Source organism: Lolium rigidum, chromosome 5 (genome assembly GCF_022539505.1).
Source record: "Lolium rigidum isolate FL_2022 chromosome 5, APGP_CSIRO_Lrig_0.1, whole genome shotgun sequence".
NCBI lineage: Eukaryota > Viridiplantae > Streptophyta > Magnoliopsida > Poales > Poaceae > Lolium > Lolium rigidum.
The window spans coordinates 89,419,716-89,441,892 of record NC_061512.1 but is presented as its reverse complement, the minus strand read 5'-3'; positions in this window follow the sequence as shown (position 1 = coordinate 89,441,892).

Sequence of the window (22,177 nt, the reverse complement as noted above, 5' to 3'; positions counted from 1 at the left end):
CTTATCAAGTGTTGCGAGACATTGCACGTGGCCCCAATTGTGAGGTTGTGTGTGTAGTGTGGAGTAAAGCTTATAAGAAAAACTTGTGTGGCAAAATAGCAAAAGCGAGGCTAACGCTAATATAGTGCGAGAAAAAGCCCGGCAAAACACAAAAAGAGTCCACGTGATACCATAGAAAAGAGTGTCAAGTGCCACCAAACACAGAAGAGCAAAAAGCTTTTAAGCTAATGAGAGAAACGAGAAGAGAGGCCGCGTATAAATCTTGGTGTCTCTCCGTTTGCAACCAAAGTTTTGCCTCTCCTTGTGTTAGTGTGACACCGGGCACCACCTTGTTGGTTGGTTCTTGTTTTTCCGCCCATTCCTTGGTCGCACTAACCTCACTTATCTCGTGTGTGTGTTCCACATCTTTCGTGTTTTCGTGATCACCATTTGGACATTTGATTTTTGGAGCTTACCCACTTTTAATAATACACTTGATCTCGGATTTCATCATTTGGTTTTCCACCACCCACACCCACCACTATATTTGCTAGCTTCTGCGTGTTTTTTGTGTGAGTACCCCAACACAAATCGATTTGCTCTCAGTATTGTTAGTTGACCCAATTCCATCACTTCAAGGTAAGACCCGAAGGTAGTTTAACCACTAACCCCCACCATATAGCTATTGCCTTGATCTCATGGATAGGAGCAGAGAAAAGCCGAAGGACGACAGAGTCATCCACAACACCGAGAGGTTGGTTACACAACACAACCTATGGACTCAACGCCAAGAGTTCAAGGAACAACTCACCTTGTTCGAGACGCGCATCGACGAGCAATATGAAGAAGTGGCGCACAACTTCACCGCTGTGAACCAAGATATGTCTCTACTTCGTGAAGCCACGGACAACTTGAATCATCATGTGGCGGCAAATGATGTGAACATGGAGCGGCGCATGGATGGCCTCGAGCACGCCATCAACAACTTGGGTCGTCATCACCGACACCGCTCTACTTCCTCATCGTCAAGCTTGTCACAAGATTACTACTCTCATGATTGTCATACGTCCTCAAGCTCCAACTCAAGGCATGGAGACCATCATCGACTTCGTCGACCACATCATCGCCATGAAGACTCACACTCCAACTCGAGGCGAGGAGAGTTTCATCGCCGTGCTCGTCCTCATGAACGTCCTCCGCAAGAATAAGTACTACAACAATACCACCATCAACATGATCGCCATGCCCACCATGGGCGTGACGACCAACCCCACGACAACGTCCTCCACAACATGGAACCGGCACCTCATCGTGAGACACATGTTGATGCTCAAGACCAAGGTCATCAAGCTCAACCGAGACCGATCTCCGCAATCATCCACGTCAACAACAATATGGAAGAGGAGACCCGGACATGCTCAAGAGGAGGCCGCCGACAATGGATGTCGTCAACAACCTCGTTAAGATCTTCGACAACACCGTCATCGTGAACCAAGTGAAGCTAGTGTTCAAATTCCACACCAACCCAATGCTATGGTTGGTCGTGGAAGACCCCCGCACCCACCTCAAGCCGCAAGAGATAAAGGCATCCGCCCTTGCCGACTGATGAGATCTGAGATCTAGGGTTTGGCCCGATCTCGCAATTTGACCCAAAATCCAAGGGGGGAAGGTGGGAGAGCGCGAGGAACACGAAGAACACGAGGAACACCGGTACTCACGCACGCACGCCAACCCGATACACCCGATACTTACCCCCGTGGCTCGATGGACCACGCCAATAGAATCACCCGGAAGAGGCACTCGGCAGAATTCCCGGTGAGAGATTGGTGTTGGAGAAAAGAGATTGGTGAGGGAGAGAGAGTGTCTTGCACTAGAATCTCACTCAACAATACCCAAATCAACAACAAGAGTTGCCTTGATTACAGAGGGATGCTTGTCCAAGATGGATGCTAACCCTAGGGAGACTAAGCTCAAAGTTGGTTTAAGCTCAAAATTATGTCTAAGGGGTAAAGGAAGGGTCCTGGGTCCTTATATAGGCATACATGGCCAGCAAGGCGAAAAGGTACAAAAATGGATAACTTAGGCAGTTTGGTGAAGCAATCCCGTCGAATCCGGTCTTGGGGCCGGTCAGACCGGGCCTGAGACCGGGGGGGGTCCGGTCGTGGGGCCGGTCGACCGGGCGCCAACCGGAAATGTCGCAGATCTCTGTCCGGTTGGCCCCCGGTACGACGCCCGGTCACGACCGAGGGAAATCCGTTTGGGCGCCCGGTTGACCTGGCCTGTGACCGGATGGTCCGGTCATGGGGTCGGTTGACCGGGTCCTGGGCCGGCCAGCTTCTCCTCTTCCTTCGAGCGCTTTGAGTGACATCGGGTCCAGCTTCTTGCCCATCTTCATGTCCCGCTGCTCCTCTCCTTCCCTTGACCATGGTGCGTCCTCCTCTCCGGGGTCTTGATGCTCCTTGTACCTAATGACACAAAGCACATCGGCATGAGGTAGCATTCCATCCAAAGGTGTACCGAGATCAAGGGTGGTGAGGAGCGAGTTCACCTTATCATGTAGCGCTTTAACTCGAGCCCGCGTCATTGGTCCACTTGGGGGACTTGTTGGTCTTGATGTAGTGTCGTCGGTGAGCGGGGCTACATCATCTCCCCCCTTGGGAGAGAGTCGTCCTCGACTCTTGTTCCTCCTCATCTCCATGATAGGGTGAGAGATCCGAGATGTTGAATGTGTTGCTCACCAAGTACTTAGAGGTTGGTATGTCGATGACGTAAGCGTTGTTGTTGATGCGCTTGAGGACCTTGAAAGGCCCATCTCCTCTTGGCTTGAGCTTGGAATTGCGTTCATGAGGGAACCTTTCTTTCCGAAGGTGTAGCTGATACGTCTCCAACGTACCTATAATTTCTGATGTTCCATGCTTGTTTTATGACAATACCTACATGTTTTGCTCGCACTTTATAATGTTTTTATGCGTTTTCCGGAACTAACCTATTAACAAGATGCCACGGTGCCGGTTCTCGGTTTTCTGTTGTTTTTGGTTCCAGAAAGGCTGTTCGGGCAATATTCTCGGAATTCGACGAAACAAAGACCCAGTATCTTATTTTTCCCGGAAGATTCCAGAACACCGAAGGGGAGACGAAGATGGGCCAGGGGGGCCCCACACAACAGGGCCGCGCGGGCTCCACCCTGGCCGCGCCGGCCTATGGGGAGGGAGCCCTGGCGCCCTTCCGACTCCGCCTCTTCGCCTATAAGAGCCCTTTCGACCTAAAAATGCGATACCAATTGACGAAACTCCAGAAAGACTCCAGGGGCGCCGCCGCCATCGCGAAACTCCAATTCGGGGGACAGAATCTCTGTTCCGGCACGCTGCCGGGACGGGGAAGTGCCCCCGAAGCCATCTCCATCGACGCCACCGCCTCCATCATGCTCCGTGAGTAGTTCCCCCATGGACTACGGGTTCTAGCTGTAGCTAGTTGGTACTCTCGCTCCCATGTACTTCAATACAATGATCTCATGAGCTGCCTTACATGATTGAGATTCATCTGATGTAATCGGTGTTGTGTTTATTGGGATCCGATGGATTGTTACATTATGATTAGTCTATCTATATAAGTTTGTGAAGTTATTGTTGCTTGCAATCTTGTTGTGTTTAATGCTTGTCACTAGGGCCCGAGTGGCATGATCTTAGATTTAAGCTCTATACTTATTGCTTAGATTGTATCTACAAGTTGTTTGCACATGTCTATGTCCGGAACCCGAGGCCCCGAGTGACAACAAGCGGGATAAGCTGGAGGGAAGGCTTAGATATGAGGATCACATGTTTTCACGGAGTGTTAATGCTTTGCTCCGGTGCTCTATTAAAAGGAGTACCTTAATTTCCGAGTAGATTCCCTAGAGGCACGGTCTGCCACCGGCTGGTAGGACAAAAGATGTTATGCAAGTTTCTCATTGCGAGCACGTATGACTATATATGGAAAACATGCCTACATGATTAATAATCTTGATGTTCTGTCTTAATGCTATTTCAATCCTATCACTTGCCCAACTATAATTTGTTCACCCAACACTTGTTATTGGAGAGTTACCACTAGTGTAGATAGCTGGGAACCCTGGTCCATCTCTCATCATCATATACTCGTTTCTACATGTCATTGGAAGTAGTATCAACTATTTTCTGGTGCCATTGCTCTCATATTACTGCTACTGCTGCTGTGTTACTGTTACTACTGCTCTCATATTATCGTTGCTTTCACATCACCCCTGTTACTAGTGTTTTTCCAGGTGCAGCTGAATTGACAACTCGGTTGTTAAGGCTTATAAGTATTCTTTACCTCCCTTGTGTCGAATCAATAAATTTGGGTTTTACTTCCCTCGAAGACTGTTGCGATCCCCTATACTTGTGGGTTATCAAGACTATTTTCTGGCGCCGTTGCCGGGGAGGCATAGCTCTACTCATAAGTTCACCTGGGGAGTACACTCCACCTCTCTCTCTGTTTTATTTTGTTTTGTTTTACTTAGTTTACTTCTGTCTAGTTTATTTGTGCTTAGCTTATTTCTGTCTAGTATTACTTTGCTTAGTTTACTTTTGTCTAGTTTGTTTTTGTTTTGTTTTATTTTCCCTATATATCCGAAAATCCATAAAAAATTGAAAAAACCGAAAAATTAAAAACTGTTGTTATGGGAGAACCCACAACCTATTTGGAGCTTATTGAATTATATAATAATTATAGAGAATCAAGAACGGGAAAAGTTATGAGTGCTGTGATAGAAAAACTGAATACAATTGCTAAAATCTTGCTTAAACGCCATGATATAAACTGTTGCTCTAAACAGGATACTAAACATCTTAAATTTCAATGTGGATTTAGTGAAGAAGTTTTAATTAAGAACTATAATTGGAATAACTATATTCATTTTGGGTTCGAAGAGGTAGAACAATTTGTCTTATTTATGGGAGCCTCTGAGATAGAATCCTTCATTGCTAAAAATTATGAAATTTGTGTTGTTTGTAAGGACCTTAAAGATTATGTCTCTTCTATCGTTAATTTTTGCATAGAAAGTTACAGTGATAATCCTTATATCATCGATTATAAAGAGAGACTTGATACGTCTCCGACGTATCGATAATTTCTTATGTTCTATGCCATATTATTGATGTTATCTACATGTTTTATGCACACTTTATGTCATATTCGTGCATTTTCTGGAACTAACCTATTAACAAGATGCCGAAGTGCCGCTTCTCGTTTTTCGCTGTTTTTGGTTTCGTAAATCCTAGTAACGAAATATTCTCGGAATTGGACGAAACGAATACCCATGTTCCTATTTTCACCGGAAGCATCCGGAACACCCGGGAAGGACCGGAGGGGGGCATCGGGCCCCTGGACCATAGGCCGGCGCGGCCCGGGCCCCGGCCGCGCCGCCATATGGTGTGGCCACCCCTTCGACCCTCCTGCGCCGCCTCTTCGCCTATATAAAGCCTCCGTCGCGAAACCCCCGATGCGAAAAACCACGATACGGAAAACCTTCCGCAGCCGCCGCCATCGCGAAGCCAAGATCCGGGGGACAGGAGTCTCCGTTCCGGCACCCTGCCGGAGCGGGGAAGTGCCCCGGAAGGCTTCTCCATCGACACCGCTGCCATCTCCACCGCCATCTTCATCACCGCTGCTGCTCCCATGAGGAGGGAGTAGTTCTCCATCGAGGCTCGGGGCTGTACCGGTAGCTATGTGGTTCATCTCTCTCCTATGTGCTTCAATACAATAATCTCATGAGCTGCCTTACATGATTGAGATTCATATGATGATGCTTGTAATCTAGATGTCATTATGCTAGTCAAGTGAGTTTTACTTATGTGATCTCCGGAGACTCCTTGTCCCACGTGTGTAAAGGTGACAGTGTGTGCACCGTGTGGGTCTCTTAGGCTATGTTTCACAGAATACTTACTCACTGTTATGAATGGCGTAGTGAAGTGCTTATTTATATCTCTTTATGATTGCAATATGTTTTGTATCACAATTTATTTATGTGCTACTCTAGCAATGTTATTAAAGTAGTTCTATTCCTCCTGCACGTGTGCAAAGGTGACAGTGTGTGCACCGTGTTAGTACTTGGTTTATGCTATGATCATGATCTCTTGTAGATTGCGAAGTTAACTATTGCTATGATAATATTGATGTGATCTATTCCTCCTACATATGCATGAAGGTGACAGTGTGCATGCTATGCTAGTACTTGGTTTAGTCTTTTGATCTATCTTACACTAAAGGTTACTAAAATATGAGCATTATTGTGGAGCTTGTTAACTCCGGCATTGAGGGTTCGTGTAATCCTACGCAATGTGTTCATCATCCAACAAAAGTGTAGAGTATGCATTTATCTATTCTGTTATGTGATCAATGTTGAGAGTGTCCACTAGTGAAAGTCTAATCCCTAGGCCTTGTTCCTAAATATCGCTATCGCTGCTTGTTTACTCGTTTTGCTGCGTTACTACTCGCTGCGTTACTACTGCTTGTTTACTATTCCGGGCAAAGCACTTTTCTGGTGCCGTTGCTACTACTTATTCATACCACCTGTATTTCACTATCTCTTCGCCGAACTAGTGCACCTATTAGGTGTGTTGGGGACACAAGAGACTTCTTGCTTTGTGGTTGCAGGGTTGCATGAGAGGGATATCTTTGACCTCTTCCTCCCCGAGTTCGATAAACCTTGGGTGATCCACTTAAGGGAAACTTGCTGCTGTTCTACAAACCTCTGCTCTTGGAGGCCCAACACTGTCTACAAGAATAGAAGCTCCCGTAGACATCAAGCACTTTTCTGGCGCCGTTGCCGGGGAGGAAAGGTAAAAGGCACTCATACTCCGGTTCCAGGTAACAGTACTTTTCTGGCGCCGTTGTGTTTGTGCTCGAAGCTATTTCCTTTAGATCCCGCAATTGCATCTTTTTGTTTCTTGTTTACACTAGTTTGGCATAATGGACAACAGTGAGCTTCTTATTCTATTTCCTGATTTAAAACATGGATTGTTTGATGCGAAAATTAAAAAACCTATGAAATCTTATTTGCATGCTGGTAGTAATATTAGTATGAACGCTTTGAACACCATTGTTGATAATGATGTAGAAAGTTCTAAGCTTGGGGAAGCTGGTTTTCATGATCTTTTTAGTCCCCCAAGCATTGAGGAGAAAATTTTCTTTGATGATACTTTGCCTCCTACTTATGATGATAATGATAGTAGTCTTTTAGTACCGCCTGTTATGGAGGATAAATTTGATTATGATTACAATATGCCTCCTATATTTGATGATGAGAATAATGATGATAGCTACTTTGTTGAATTTGCTCCCACTATTACTAATAAAATTGATTATGCTTATGTGGAGAGTAATAATTTTATGCATGAGACTCATGATAAGAATGCTTTATGTGATAGTTATATTGTTGAGTTTTCTCATGATGCTACTGAAAGTTATTATGAGAGAGGAAAGTATGGTTGCAGAAATTTTCATGTTACTAAAACACCTCTCTATGTGCTGAAATTTTTGAAGCTACACTTGTTTTATCTTCCTATGCTTGTTACTTTGCTCTTCATGAACTTGTTTATTTACAAGATTCCTATGCATAGGAAGCATGTTAGACTTAAATGTGTTTTGAATTTGCCTCTTGATGTTCTCTTTTGCTTCACATACTATTTCTTGCGAGTGCATCATTAAAACTGCTGAGCCCATCTTAATGGCTAAAAAGAAAGAACTTCTTGGGAGATAACCCATGTGTTATTTTGCTACAGTACTTTGTTTTACATTTGTGTCTTGGAAGTTGTTTACTACTGTAGCAACCTCTCCTTATCTTAGTTTTGTGTTTTGTTGTGCCAAGTAAAGTCTTTGATAGAAAAGTAAGTACTAGATTTGGATTACTGCGCAGTTCCAGATTTCTTTGCTGTCACGAATCTGGGTTTATCTCCCTGTAGGTAGCTCAGAAAATTAAGACAATTTACGAGCATGATCCTCAGATATGTACGCAACTTTCATTCAATTTGAGCATTTTCGTTTGAGCAAGTCTGGTGGCCTAATAAAATCCATCTTTACGGACTGTTCTGTTTTGACAGATTCTGTCTTTTATTTCGCATTGCCTCTTTTGCTATGTTGGATGAATTTCTTTGATCCATTAATGTCCAGTAGCTTTATGCAATGTCCAGAAGTGTTAAGAATGATTGTGTCACCTCTGAACATGTGAATTTTTATTATGCACTAACCCTCTAATGAGTTGTTTCGAGTTTGGTGTGGAGGAAGTTTTCAAGGATCAAGAGAGGAGTATGATGCAATATGATTAAGGAGAGTGAAAGCTCTAAGCTTGGGGATGCCCCGGTGGTTCACCCCTGCATATTCTAAGAAGACTCAAGCGTCTAAGCTTGGGGATGCCCAAGGCATCCCCTTCTTCATCGACAACATTATCGGGTTCCTCCCCGAAACTATATTTTTATTCCGTCACATCTTATGTACTTTGCTTGGAGCGTCCGTTTGTTTTTGTTTTTTGTTTTGTTTGAATAAAATGGATCCTAGCATTCACTTTATGGGAGAGAGACACGCTCCGCTGTAGCATATGGACAAATATGTCCTTAGGCTCTACTCATAATATTCATGGCGAAGTTTCTTCTTCGTTAAATTGTTATATGGTTGGAATTGGAAAATGATACATGTAGTAAATTGCTATAATGTCTTGGATAATTTGATACTTGGCAATTGTTGTGCTCATGTTTAAGCTCTTGCATCATATACTTTGCACCCATTAATGAAGAAATACTTAGAGCTTGCTAATTTGGTTTGCATATTTGGTTTCTCTAGAGTCTAGATAACATCTAGTATTGAGTTTTGAACAACAAGGAACACGGTATGGAGTCTTATAATGTTTACCATATGTCTTTTATGTGAGTTTTGCTGTACCGTTCATCCTTGTGTTTGTTTCAAATAACCTTGCTAGCCTAAACCTTGTATCGAGAGGGAATACTTCTCATGCATCCCAAATACTTGAGCCAACCACTATGCCATTTGTGTCCACCATACCTACCTACTACATGGTATTTATCCGCCATTCCAAATTAAATTGCTTGAGTGCTACCTTTAAAATTCCATCATTCACCTTTGCAATATATAGCTCATGGGACAAATAGCTTAAAAACTATTGTGGTATTGAATATGTACTTATGCACTTTATCTCTTATTAAGTTGCTTGTTGTGCGATAACCATGTTTCGGGGACGCCATCAACTATTCTTTGTTGGATATCATGTGAGTTGATATGCATGTCCGTCTTGTTTGAAGCAAGAGAGATCTACCACCTTCATGGTTGGAGCATGCATATTGTTAGAGAAGAACTTTGGGCCGCTAACTAAAGCCATGATTCATGGTGGAAGTTTCAGTTTGGACATATATCCTCAATCTCATATGAGAATAATAATTGTTGCCACATGCTTATGCATTAAAGAGGAGTCCATTATCTCGTTGTCCATGTTGTCCCGGTATGGATGTCTAAGTTGAGAATAATCAAAAGCGAGAAATCCAAAATGCGAGCTTTCTCCTTAGACCTTTGTACGAGCGGCATGGAGGTACCCCATTGTGACAATTGGTCAAAACATGTGCATTGCAAAGATCCGGTAGTCCAAGTTAATTAGGACAAGGTGCGGGCACTATTAGTATACTATGCATGAGACTTGCAACTTGTAAGATATAATGTACATAACTCATATGCTTTATTACTACCGTTGACAAAATTGTTTCATGTTTTCAAAATAAAAGCTCTAGGACAAATATAGCAATCGATGCTTTCCTCTTTGAAGGACCATTCTCTTTACTTTTATGTTGAGTCAGTTCATCTATCTCTCTCCACCTCAAGAAGCAAACACTTGTGTGAACTGTGCATTCATTCCTACATACGTGCATATTGTACTTGTTATATTACTCTATGTTGACAATTATCCATGAGATATACATGTTACAAGTTGAAAGCAACCGCTGAAACTTAATCTTCCTTTGTGTTGCTTCAATACCTTTACTTTGATTTATTGCTTTATGAGTTAACTCTTATGCAAGACTTATTGATGCTTGTCTTGAAGTACTATTCATGAAAAGTCTTTGCTTTATGATTCACTTGTTTACTCATGTCATTACCATTGTTTTGATCGCTGCATCCACTACATATGTTTACAAATAGTATGATCAAGGTTATGATGGCATATCACTTCAGAAATTATCTTTGTTATCGTTTTACTCGCTCGGGACGAGCAGTAACTAAGCTTGGGGATGCTTGATACGTCTCCGACGTATCGATAATTTCTTATGTTCTATGCCATATTATTGATGTTATCTACATGTTTTATGCACACTTTATGTCATATTCGTGCATTTTCTCGGAACTAACCTATTAACAAGATGCCGAAGTGCCGCTCTCGTTTTCTGCTGTTTTTGGTTTCAGAAATCCTAGTAACGAAATATTCTCGGAATTGGACGAAACGAAGACCCGTGTTCCTATTTTCACCGGAAGCATCCGGAACACCGGGAAGGACCGGAGGGGGGCACCGGGCCCCTGCACCATAGGCCGGCGCGGCCCGGGCCCCGGCCGTGCCGCCATATGGTGTGGCCACCCCTTCGACCCTCCCTGCGCCGCCTCTTCGCCTATATAAAGCCTCCGTCGCGAAACCCCTGATGCGAAAAACCACGATACGGAAAACCTTCCAGAGCCGCCGCCATCGCGAAGCCAAGATCTGGGGGACAGGAATCTCTGTTCCGGCACCCTGCCGGAGCGGGGAGGTGCCCCCGGAAGGCTTCTCCATCGACACCGCTGCCATCTCCACCGCCATCTTCATCACCGCTGCTGCTCCCATGAGGAGGGAGTAGTTCTCCATCGAGGCTCGGGGCTGTACCGGTAGCTATGTGGTTCATCTCTCTCCTATGTGCTTCAATACAATAATCTCATGAGCTGCCTTACATGATTGAGATTCATATGATGATGCTTGTAATCTAGATGTCATTATGCTAGTCAAGTGAGTTTTACTTATGTGATCTCCGGAGACTCCTTGTCCCACGTGTGTAAAGGTGACAGTGTGTGCACCGTGTGGGTCTCTTAGGATATATTTCACAGAATACTTACTCACTGTTATGAATGGCGTAGTGAAGTGTTTATTTATATCTCTTTATGATTGCAATATGTTTTGTATCACAATTTATTTATGTGCTACTCTAGCAATGTTATTAAAGTAGTTCTATTCCTCCTGCACGTGTGCAAAGGTGACAGTGTGTGCACCGTGTTAGGACTTGGTTTATGCTATGATCATGATCTCTTGTAGATTGCGAAGTTAACTATTGGTATGATAATATTGATGTGATATATTCCTCCTACATATGCATGAAGGTGACAGTGTGCATGCTATGCTAGTACTTGGTTTAGTCTTTTGATCTATCTTACACTAAAGGTTACTAAAATATGAGCATTATTGTGGAGCTTGTTAACTCCGGCATTGAGGGTTCGTGTAATCTTACGCAATGTGTTCATCATCCAACAAAAGTGTAGAGTATGCATTTATCTATTCTGTTATGTGATCAATGTTGAGAGTGTCCACTAGTGAAAGTCTAATCCCTAGGCCTTGTTCCTAAATACTGCTATCGCTGCTTGTTTACTGTTTTGCTGCGTTACTACTGCTGCGTTACTACTGCTTGTTTACTATTCTGGGCAAAGCACTTTTCTGGTGCCGTTGCTACTACTTATTCATACCACCTGTATTTCACTATCTCTTCGCCGAACTAGTGCACCTATTAGGTGTGTTGGGGACACAAGAGACTCCTTGCTTTGTGGTTGCAGGGTTGCATGAGAGGGATATCTTTGACCTCTTCCTCCCTGAGTTCGATAAACCTTGGGTGATCCACTTAAGGGAAACTTGCTGCTGTTCTACAAACCTCTGCTCTTGGAGGCCCAACACTGTCTACAAGAATAGAAGCTCCCGTAGACATCAAGACTCATTAATGCACAAGAATGCACTCACAATTTGCAGGAACCAGTGGAAGAAGAAATTGATGAACCTGAAAGCTCATTGGATGAAAAAGAGGAGGATATTGATGAACCTGAAAGCTCATTGGATGAAAAAGAGGAGGAGAGTGATGAACAAAAGGAGGAAGAATGGATTAGCTACCCATGCCAACCTTCTAATGAGAGTAACTCTTTATCTCTTACACTATTTGATTGTTCTCCATGCTTACCAAAGGAGGATGAATGTTATGTTCCTGTGGATTCTCTTGAAATATTCCCTATGAGCAAAACTTTTGAAAATGATTATGCTACTGTTATCTATGATAATCCATGCTATTTTGATAAATCTTATGATAATGCTTTGTTTGTGCCTGATGTCGAAATGCATGGTACTAAAGAGTTTTGCTTGGCAAATGTTTATGATAAATCTCTAGATGATGGTCCTATGTTACTTGATAATATTAATTGTACTACTAATGAAAATGGGATTGGAGAGTTCTTGACTTTATCTAGGAGTCCCATATCTTTTGAGATTGATCAATCATCTTGTTACATTATTGATAAAAGTGGGTTTGAAAGTTTTAATCCCACTATTTTTGAGCTTGATAAAAATTATGTGTTTATGCATCATGAAAAGCATGCTTTATGTGATAGTTATATTGTTGAGTTTATCCATGAAGCTACTGAAAATTATTATGAGAGAGGAAAATATGGTTGTAGAAATTTGCATCGTACTAAAACACCTCTCTATATGCTGAAACTTTTGAAGTTACTTTTGTTTTATCTTGCTATGCTTGTTACTTTGTTCTTCATGAATTTATTTGTGTACAAGATTCCTATGGATAGGAAGTGGGTTAGACTTAAATGTGTTTTGAATTTGCTTCTTGATGCTCTCTTTTGCTTTAACTCTTATTTCTTGCGAGTGCATCATTAAAACTGTTGAGCCCATCTTAATGGCTATAAAGAAAGCACTTCTTGGGAGATAACCCATGTCTTTATTTTGCTACTATTTTGTTGTGTCTTGGAAGTTGTTACTACTGTAGCAACCTCTCCTTATCTTTATTTTATTGCATTGTTGTGCCAAGTGAAGTCTCTAATAGAAGGTTGATGCTAGCACGAATTTGGGTAGGATTCTCTGTAGGTAACTGATGAGGTCTAAGACCCCGTGTGTGGCCCGATCTTGCGGATTGACCTCGAAACCAAAGGGGGAGATGGGAAAACGCGAGGAACACGAAGAACACGACGGGCACGAGGAACTCCGAGACTCACGCACGCACACCAACCCGATACACCCGATGCTTACCTCCGTGGCTCGATGGACCACGCCAATAGAATCTCCGAGGAAGAGACACGCGGTAGAATTCCCGGAGAGAGATTGGGATTGGAGAGGAAGAGCTTGGGGAAGGAGAGAGAGTAACAAGTACTAGAATCTCCTTCAACAAGATCTAAGTCAACAACCAAGGTGCCTTGATTACAGAGGGATGATACCCAAGGGAGACTAAGCTCAAAGGTAGGTTTGAGTTCAAAACAAGTCTAAAGAGCTAAAGAGGGGTTCCAGCTACTTATATAGTCACACATGGCCAGCAAGGGCGAACAGGTACGCGAAGGGATAAGTTAAGGCAGTTTGGTGGGCATTCCCGTCGGATCCGGTTTGTGTCCGGTCTGACCGGGCCTGTGACCGGGCTGTCCGTTCAAGGGTCCGGTCTGACCGGGCCTATGACCGGGCTGTCCGGTCATGGGTCCGGTCTGACCGGGCCTGTGACCGGGCAGTCCGGTCATGGGTCCGGTCGACCGGACGCAAACCGGGAAACTGCGAAGTTTCCGGTCTTCGTCCGGTACGAGGGAGCTGCGCCCGGTTGGGCGCCCGGTTGACCGGGCCTGGGACCGGACGGCCCGGTTGTGGGTCCGGTCCGACCGGGTCCGACCGGCCGGCCGGGCCACTTCCTCCCGCCTCTTCTTCCTCTTCCTTCTTCTCTTCTTTCCTTCTTCTTCTCCTCTTCCTTGCACCATGGGAGTTCCTTCTCTCTTGGTCCTTGTCGATGTCGGCACCTATAGACACAATGATGATAGGCATGAGGTAGCATACCATTCAAGTTGGTGTTGAGGTCGACCATAGAGAGGAAAGGGTTCACCTTGACATATATGGCGGGGGTTTGTGTTGTTGGTCCACTTGGGGGACTCCTTGGCCATGGTGTAGCATCGATGATAGGCGGGGTTGCGCTTGTTGGTCCACTTGGGGGACTCCTTGGCCATGGTGTAGTGTCGACGATAGGCGGGGCTACATCATCTCCCCCCTTGGGGAAGAGTCGTCCTCGACTCTTGTTCCTCCTCACCAACGGTGTAGTCCATGACGCTTGTCCCATGTTGTGGTAGAGGGATAAAGTCGCGGTCGAAGAAGAGCTTGGGGAAAAACAACGTGCGCGCAAATGGAAAGCTTGTGTATGCCAAATTGGTGAGCGGCGAACAAGAGGCTCTCAATCAAATACGAAGCATCAAGTCGTTTCTCCAAGAGGCATGTGGTAAAAATGGGAACCAAAAGAGTGTCGATGTATTCAAAATTTGTTGGGGCAACAGTTTGTGCAAGTAAAGGTTTGCTTTGTAAAGTGTCAAAAATGTGATGTGTAGCATTGTCCCACACAAATGGAACAATCAAAAGACAAGTATCGACGGCAAAATTTTGTGCAAAATTGTTATGTGCAATGGCAAAGAGATGGAAACTTCTAGCTTGGGAAAGTATGGTTGGCGTGAGCCAAGTATGAGTATCCTCAAGTGTCAAAGAATCCATTTCAAATGCCATAGATAAAACGAGAAATCCAAAGAAGAGCAACTTTTTGTGTGACATGTGGCACAAGATGCATAAGGTGTCTCTCACACGTATGACATGGTCCTTGAGATTGTCGGAGTGTATGATGAAAGCATCAAGACATACAACAACCATTGTGCCAACAAGGTGTGTCAAGCTATGTTGCCTAAGAGGCCAAAGAGGTGACGAGGAATTGGGCCAAACCGAAAGCTCGACAAGACAAGTCGAAAACACACGAGGGCGAAGGCTTTTGGGAACATACCCTTTGGTGTGAATCCCATGGGTAAGGCCCTTGTTGGGGTAGCTCTCAATTGCGCGTGTCGTCAACTCATGCTCCGTGGCGGTGGAAACGGTCGTCCGTGTACCTACACATGGAAGAAGCAAAACAAAAAGCGTGTGTGCATGGTAGAGTAACACATCATCCATCATGATGTTCCATGTCTTGTGCACATCACCATTAGTGTCAATCAAGATAGTATGAAATGCATGGCGATGGTGCATATGGCAAGAAGGTGTATTCATGGCATGTGGTAACTCATGATCATCAAAAATAGAGAAGGCTATGGGGGCCATCTCATGGGCAATGAAATAAGCATTCTTGCATACCAAGCATAAGAAAGAGCAATTGTTCACGATCTTGGATGCAAGGATCATGGAATGGTGCAAACATTTTGGGCAAAGCATGTGCAACATGTTATCATTGTTGTCGACAACCCTAGGTAAAGAGCAAGTGTTCATCAAGGGTGGCACAACACAAGTATGATCATAATCATTATCATTGCAAGCAAGTGGGGAAAAAGTGAAACTCTCATAGCATGGCATGGTCATGGTATCACAAGCACTCACGTCCACATGATCAACAATGTTATCAAGCAAAGCATCACATGGGAAAGTGAAAGTAGCATGTGAAGTAGCAAATATATCATCAAGATCATGCATGCACTCATAAGTCATCATGTCCACTAGTGGGATCATGGCATCATCAACACCTATGTTGTTACCTTTGTAGGCCGACTCATTTGAGGTAGGTGTTGTGGAAGTAGGAGGATCCATGTGGTCGACATGTCCATCTTGGAGCAAGCATGGTGAGATATCATCATCTTCATGCACCATGTACATCGTCTCCATGAGCGGGAACTCGTCCTCCGTGGAACCTAGTGCAACATAAGAAGACACCATAGAGGGAGAGGTTAATGTGTTAGCAAATGCAATGTCCTCCAAGGACTTATCATCTCCCTCTCTCAACTCGCTTGGTGTATCACTCATGTCCTCCAAACGGAAGCACTCAAACTCACATATGGGGTGGAAGTCACTCAACTCACTATCACTCTCGCTCAAGTGGGCTAAGTGGCTCTCATGCTCACATGGGGTTGGTACCAACTCATCAATCAAGCATATAGGAGTAGGCTCGACTTTCTCATCTCCATGCGCCTCCTTGGTTGAAGGGAAGTTCCCATGCTCAACCATCTCAACTCCATGCGCCTCCGTAGGTGAAGGGAGGATCCCATGCTCACCATGCTCAACTCCATGCGCCTCCGTAGGTGAAGGGAGAATCCCATGCTCACCATGCTCAACTTCCTCGCCTCCTAAGTCGTCCTCAAGTGGTGGCATCTTGGAGACTTGTGTATTGAGCTCATCGAAGTAGAGCTTCTTGGCGCTTGGCGTTGTGCATTGCCATGCCATGTGACCCTTTGCCTTGCACACCTCACATAGGAGATTGGGACATTCCCGTGGAGGATGGCCTTGTTGCTTGCACTTGTAGCATCGAAGTCCATAGGCGTATGGCGAAGTAGGGGCCATTGTGGTGGTGGCACAAGAGGTAGAAGTCGCCGTATGAGGAAGGTCTTCATGTCGAGGCTCTCGTCTTCTAGCCTCATCACCATGTATTGAGTGGTGTCGTCGAAGATCATGTGTGGACGGATGTCGATGTAGACCATGAGGTGGTAGTGGTCGACGACTATCATGAGATGGTGTGGGTCGACGACGGTCCTTGCCATGCCGAGATGATGGCTCATGCGACTTGGCATGTTGCTTGCGGCGCCTTGTGGAGCTTGGAGAAGAGTGTCGATGACGATCATGTTGGGGACGCTCTTGATGCTCCACATGATGTGCTTGAAGTCGATGATCTTGTGCATAAGCACTCTCATGGTGGCGCCTTGTGGAGCTCGGAGAAGTGTGTCGATGACGCTCATGATGGGGATGCTCTTGATGATCCATAAGATGGTGCCATCGTGGAGGTCCTCTATCTTCATATGTAGCTCCATTGGCCAAGTAGGTGACTAGGTGGGGCTCCGCCATGGTGTCGATGTCGTAGGCGTGGCGTTGCTCCACCATGTCGTCCATGCTTGATGAGCCATTGTCGATGTAGAGCTTGTCGAAGTCGTCCTCAAGGTGGTGCTCCACCATGCCGTCCATGTCTATGATGCTTGGGGAGCCATGGTCGTTGTCGAGCTCCTCGATGTCGGAGATGTCGGTGATGCTTTCGGCGCCATAATCGGAGTAGAACTCCACATGTTCCTCCACATCCGCGGTGCTTGAAGAGGAATCCTCCTCGAAGTTCTCCGTGTACTCCTCCGTATCTTCTTCGTCGCTATACATGTTAGCACGACAAGATCTATATGGTGTATGTTAGTGGAAGGAGACTACCTCGCACTCTTACCAAGGTAAGATAGTATTGGCGCAATCAACCAAGCCAAAAGTAAGATCAAGTGTATCGGGGACACACGCAAAACCACACGCAAAAGCTAGCAAATATGGTGTTAGGCGAGTGTTGTGGAAAGCCAAAAGACAAATCCAAGATCGAGTATGTTGTTAAAAGTGGGTAAGGTCCAAAAATCCAAATGTCAATGTGAAGATCACTATAAACACGGGAAAAAGGTTGTGGAACACACACACGAGATAAGCGGGGTTAGTGCAACCAAAAGTGAGCGGAAAAGTGTATGTACGGATGCTCGGTGTCACACTAACACAAGGAGAGGCAAAGCTTTGGTTGCCAAAGAAGAGACAACTAGATTCACACGTGACCTCTCTTCTCGTATCTCTCTTTGCTTAAAAGCTTTTTCTCTTTTGTATATGGCGGCACTTGCACTCGTTTGTATCTTTGGTGGCACTTGGACACTTTTGTATGTATGGGCGTATGGATGTATGGATGTATGGTGCTACTCGCACTCTTTTTGTGTTTTTGGGGCTTTTTTCACGCACTATGTTAGCGTTAGCCTCGCTTTTGCTATCTTGCCACACGAGTGTTTGCTTGGATGCCTTACTCAACACGACACACACACCTCACCATGCGGGGCCACGTGCAATGTCTCGCAACACTAGACAAGCAATGCTCGATGGGATAGATCGCAAAAGGAAGAGGGGTTACAAGGTGACAGCTGCAAGTTATACCTGCGATGGTGGTGGTGGTGGTGGTGGTGGTGGTGGTGGTGGAGATCGCCGGATGTCGAGGTCGAAGGGGGGCGCGAGGATGCGCCCGGTCTGGGGCCCGGTTGGACCGGAGCCTGGACCGGCCTGTCCGGTTTCCGCCCGGTCGACCGGGTTCTGTGCTGGCTCGTCCGGTCTGTGGCCCGGTTGACCGGGTTCCGTGCTGGCTCGTCCGGTCCGTGGCCCGGCCGACCGGGTTCTCGTGGCTGGCTCGTCCGGTCTCGTGGCCCGGTTGACCGGATTCGTGCTCGGCTCGTCCGGTCTCGTGGCCCGGTTGATCGGGTTCGAAACCGGGTTTCACGATTTGGAGCTTTCTCTCTCCCGTTCTTCCCCAAACCAAAACCAAATCGACCAAATCGAGGGGAAACGATGGAATTGGAGGCTCAAAGTTGGGGAAAGAGTAGATCAAGCACAAAAACATCAGATCCACGGACCAAAACCACTCAAAACGCAACCAAATCACAGATCGGTCAAGAGGCAATTTAGGGCTATTTTTGGGGATTTTTGGGGAAAATTTTTAGAGACGAAATTGGATGGGTGGGGGGGTCAAATCCGCGGAAACCAAAGGCTCTGATACCATATGAAGAGGTCTAAGACCCCGTGTGTGGCCCGATCTTGCGGATTGACCTCGAAACCAAAGGGGAGATGGGAAAACGCGAGGAACACGAAGAACACGACGGGCACGAGGAACTCCGAGACTCACGCACGCACACCAACCCGATACACCCGATGCTTACCTCCGTGGCTCGATGGACCACGCCAATAGAATCTCCGAGGAAGAGACACGCGGTAGAATTCCCGGAGAGAGATTGGGATTGGAGAGGAAGAGCTTGGGGAAGGAGAGAGAGTAACAAGTACTAGAATCTCCTTCAACAAGATCTAAGTCAACAACCAAGGTGCCTTGATTACATAGGGATGATACCCAAGGGAGACTAAGCTCAAAGGTAGGTTTGAGTTCAAAACAAGTCTAAAGAGCTAAAGAGGGGTTCCAGCTACTTATATAGTCACACATGGCCGGCAAGGGCGAACAGGTACGCGAAGGGATAAGTTAAGGCAGTTTGGTGGGCATTCCCGTCGGATCCGGTTTGTGTCCGGTCTGACCGGGCCTGTGACCGGGCTGTCCGTTCAAGGGTCCGGTCTGACCGGGCCTATGACCGGGCTGTCCGGTCATGGGTCCGGTCTGACCGGGCCTGTGACCGGGCAGTCCGGTCATGGGTCCGGTCGACCGGACGCAAACCGGGAAACTGCGGGCTTCCGGTCTTCGTCCGGTACGAGGGAGCTGCGCCCGGTTGGGCGCCCGGTTGACCGGGCCTGGGACCGGACGGCCCGGTTGTGGGTCCGGTCTGACCGGGTCCGACCGGCCAGGCTGGGCCACTTCCTCCCGCCTCTTCTTCCTCTTCCTTCTTCTCTTCTTTCCTTCTTCTTCTCCTCTTCCTTGCACCATGGGAGTTCCTTCTCTCTTGGTCCTTGTCGATGTCGGCACCTATAGACACAATGATGATAGGCATGAGGTAGCATACCATTCAAGTTGGTGTTGAGGTCGACCATAGAGAGGAAAGGGTTCACCTTGACATATATGGCGGGGGTTTGTGTTGTTGGTCCACTTGGGGGACTCCTTGGCCATGGTGTAGCGTCGATGATAGGCGGGGTTGCGCTTGTTGGTCCACTTGGGGGACTCCTTGGCCATGGTGTAGTGTCGACGATAGGCGGGGCTACATCAGTAACTCAGAAAAATCTGCCAATTTACGTGAGTGATCCTCAGATATGTACGCAACTTTCATTAGCTTTGAGTTTTCTGATTTGAGCAACGGAAGTATCTCTTAAAAATTCGTGTTTACTGGCTGTTCTGTTTTGACATATTCTATCTCTGGTTTTTGCATTGTCTCTTGTGGACTTTAAACAAGGCTTTCTAGATGTGGAGAGCTGTAGCTAATGTTTTATTGAGTTCTTGCAATATGTCACTACAGGACTAAAGTGGATTAAAGTTTTTTTTTGAGTACTAACCCCTCTAATGAAGTTTATGAGAAGTTTGGTGTGAAGGAAGTTTTCAAGGGTCAAGAGAGGAGGATGATATATGATTAAGAAGAGTGAAAAGTCTAAGCTTGGGGATGCCCCCGTGGTTCATCCCTGCATATTTCAAGAAGACTCAAGCGTCTAAGCTTGGGGATGCCCAAGGCATCCCCTTCTTCATCAACTTATCAGGTTTCTTCTATTGAAACTATATTTTTATTCGGTCACATCTTATGTGCTTTACTTGGAGCGTCTGTGTGTTTATTTTCGTTTTGTTTTTGTTTGAATAAGATCGGATCCTAGCAATCCTTGTTTAGGAGAGAGACACGCTCCGCCTTTTCATATGAACACTCGTGTTCTTCACTCTTACTTTTAATGTTCAATGACAAAAGTTGGAAGCTATTGCACTCATTGTTATTTGGTTGGAAACAGAAAATGCTTCATATTGTCTTGAATAATTTGATACTTGGCAATTGTTTTGAAGCTCTCAAGTAGATCATGTTTAAGCTCTTGCATCATGTAGTTTAAACCTATTAGTGGAGAACTACCGTAGAGCTTGTTGAAATTGGTTTGCATGATTGGTCTCTCTAAGGTCTAGATATTTTCTCGGTAAAAGTGTTTGAGCAACAAGGAAGACAAGTGTAGAGTTTTATAATGCTTGCAATATGTTCTTATGTAAGTTTTGTCTGTACTCGGTTCATACTTGTGTTTGCTTCAAACAACCTTTCTAGCCAAAGCCTTGTACTGAGAGGAAATGCTTCTCGTGCATCCAAAACCTTGAGCCAAAACCTATGCCATTTGTGTCCACCATATCTACCTACTATGTGGTATTTCCTGCCATTCCAAGCAAATACTTCATGTGCGACCTTTAAACAATTCAAAAGCTATTATCTCTTATTTGTGTCAATGTTTTATAGCTCATGAGGAAGTATGTGGTGTTTTATCTTTCGATCTTGTCATTTACTTCGGACAGACTTTCACCAATGGACTAGTGGTTCATCCGCTTATCCAATAATTTTGCAAAAAGAGTCGGCAATGGGGTTCCCAGCCCCAATTAATTAACTTGCATTAATAATTCTCTTCACATGTTTTGCCCTGATCTATCAGTAAGCAACTTAATTTTGCAAATAGACACTCCTTCATGGTATGTGATTGTTGGAAGGCACCCGAGGATTCGGTTAGCCATGGCTTGTGAAAGCAAAAGGTTGGAAGGAGTGTCATCCATAAATAAAAAAATGAAACTAAAGTACATGTGTAAACAAAAGAGAAGAGGGATGATCTACCTTGCTGGTAGAGATAACGTCCTTCATGGGAGCCGCTCTTGAAAGTCTGGTTGATAAGGTAGTTAGAGTACCCATTACCATTCGTTGACAACAACAAACACCTCTCAAAACTTTACTTTTATGCTCTCTATATGATTTCAAAACTTAAAAAGCTCTAGCACATGATTTAATCCTCGCTTCCTCTCGCGAAGGGCCTTTCTTTTACTTTATGTTAAGTCAGTTTACCTATTCCTTCCATCTTAGAAGCAAACACTTGTGTCAACTGTGCATTGATTCTTACATACTTGCTTATTTGCATTCATCATATTACTTTGTGTTGAAAAATATCCATGAGGTATGCATGTTGAAGATGAAAGCAATTGCTAAAACTTAAATCTTCCTTTGTGTTGCTTCAATGCCTTTACTTTGAATTTATTGCTTTATGAGTTAACTCTTATGCAAGACTTTTTGATGCTTGTCTTGAAAGTATTATTCATGAAAAGTTTTGCTATATGGTATCTATTTGTTAGCAACTATAGATCATTGCCTTGAGTCACTGCATTCATCTCATATGCTTTATAATAGTATGATCAAGGTTATGTAAGTAGCATGTCACTACAGAAATTATTCTTTTTAGCGTTTACCTACTCGAGGACGAGTAGGAACTAAGCTTGGGGATGTTGATACGTCT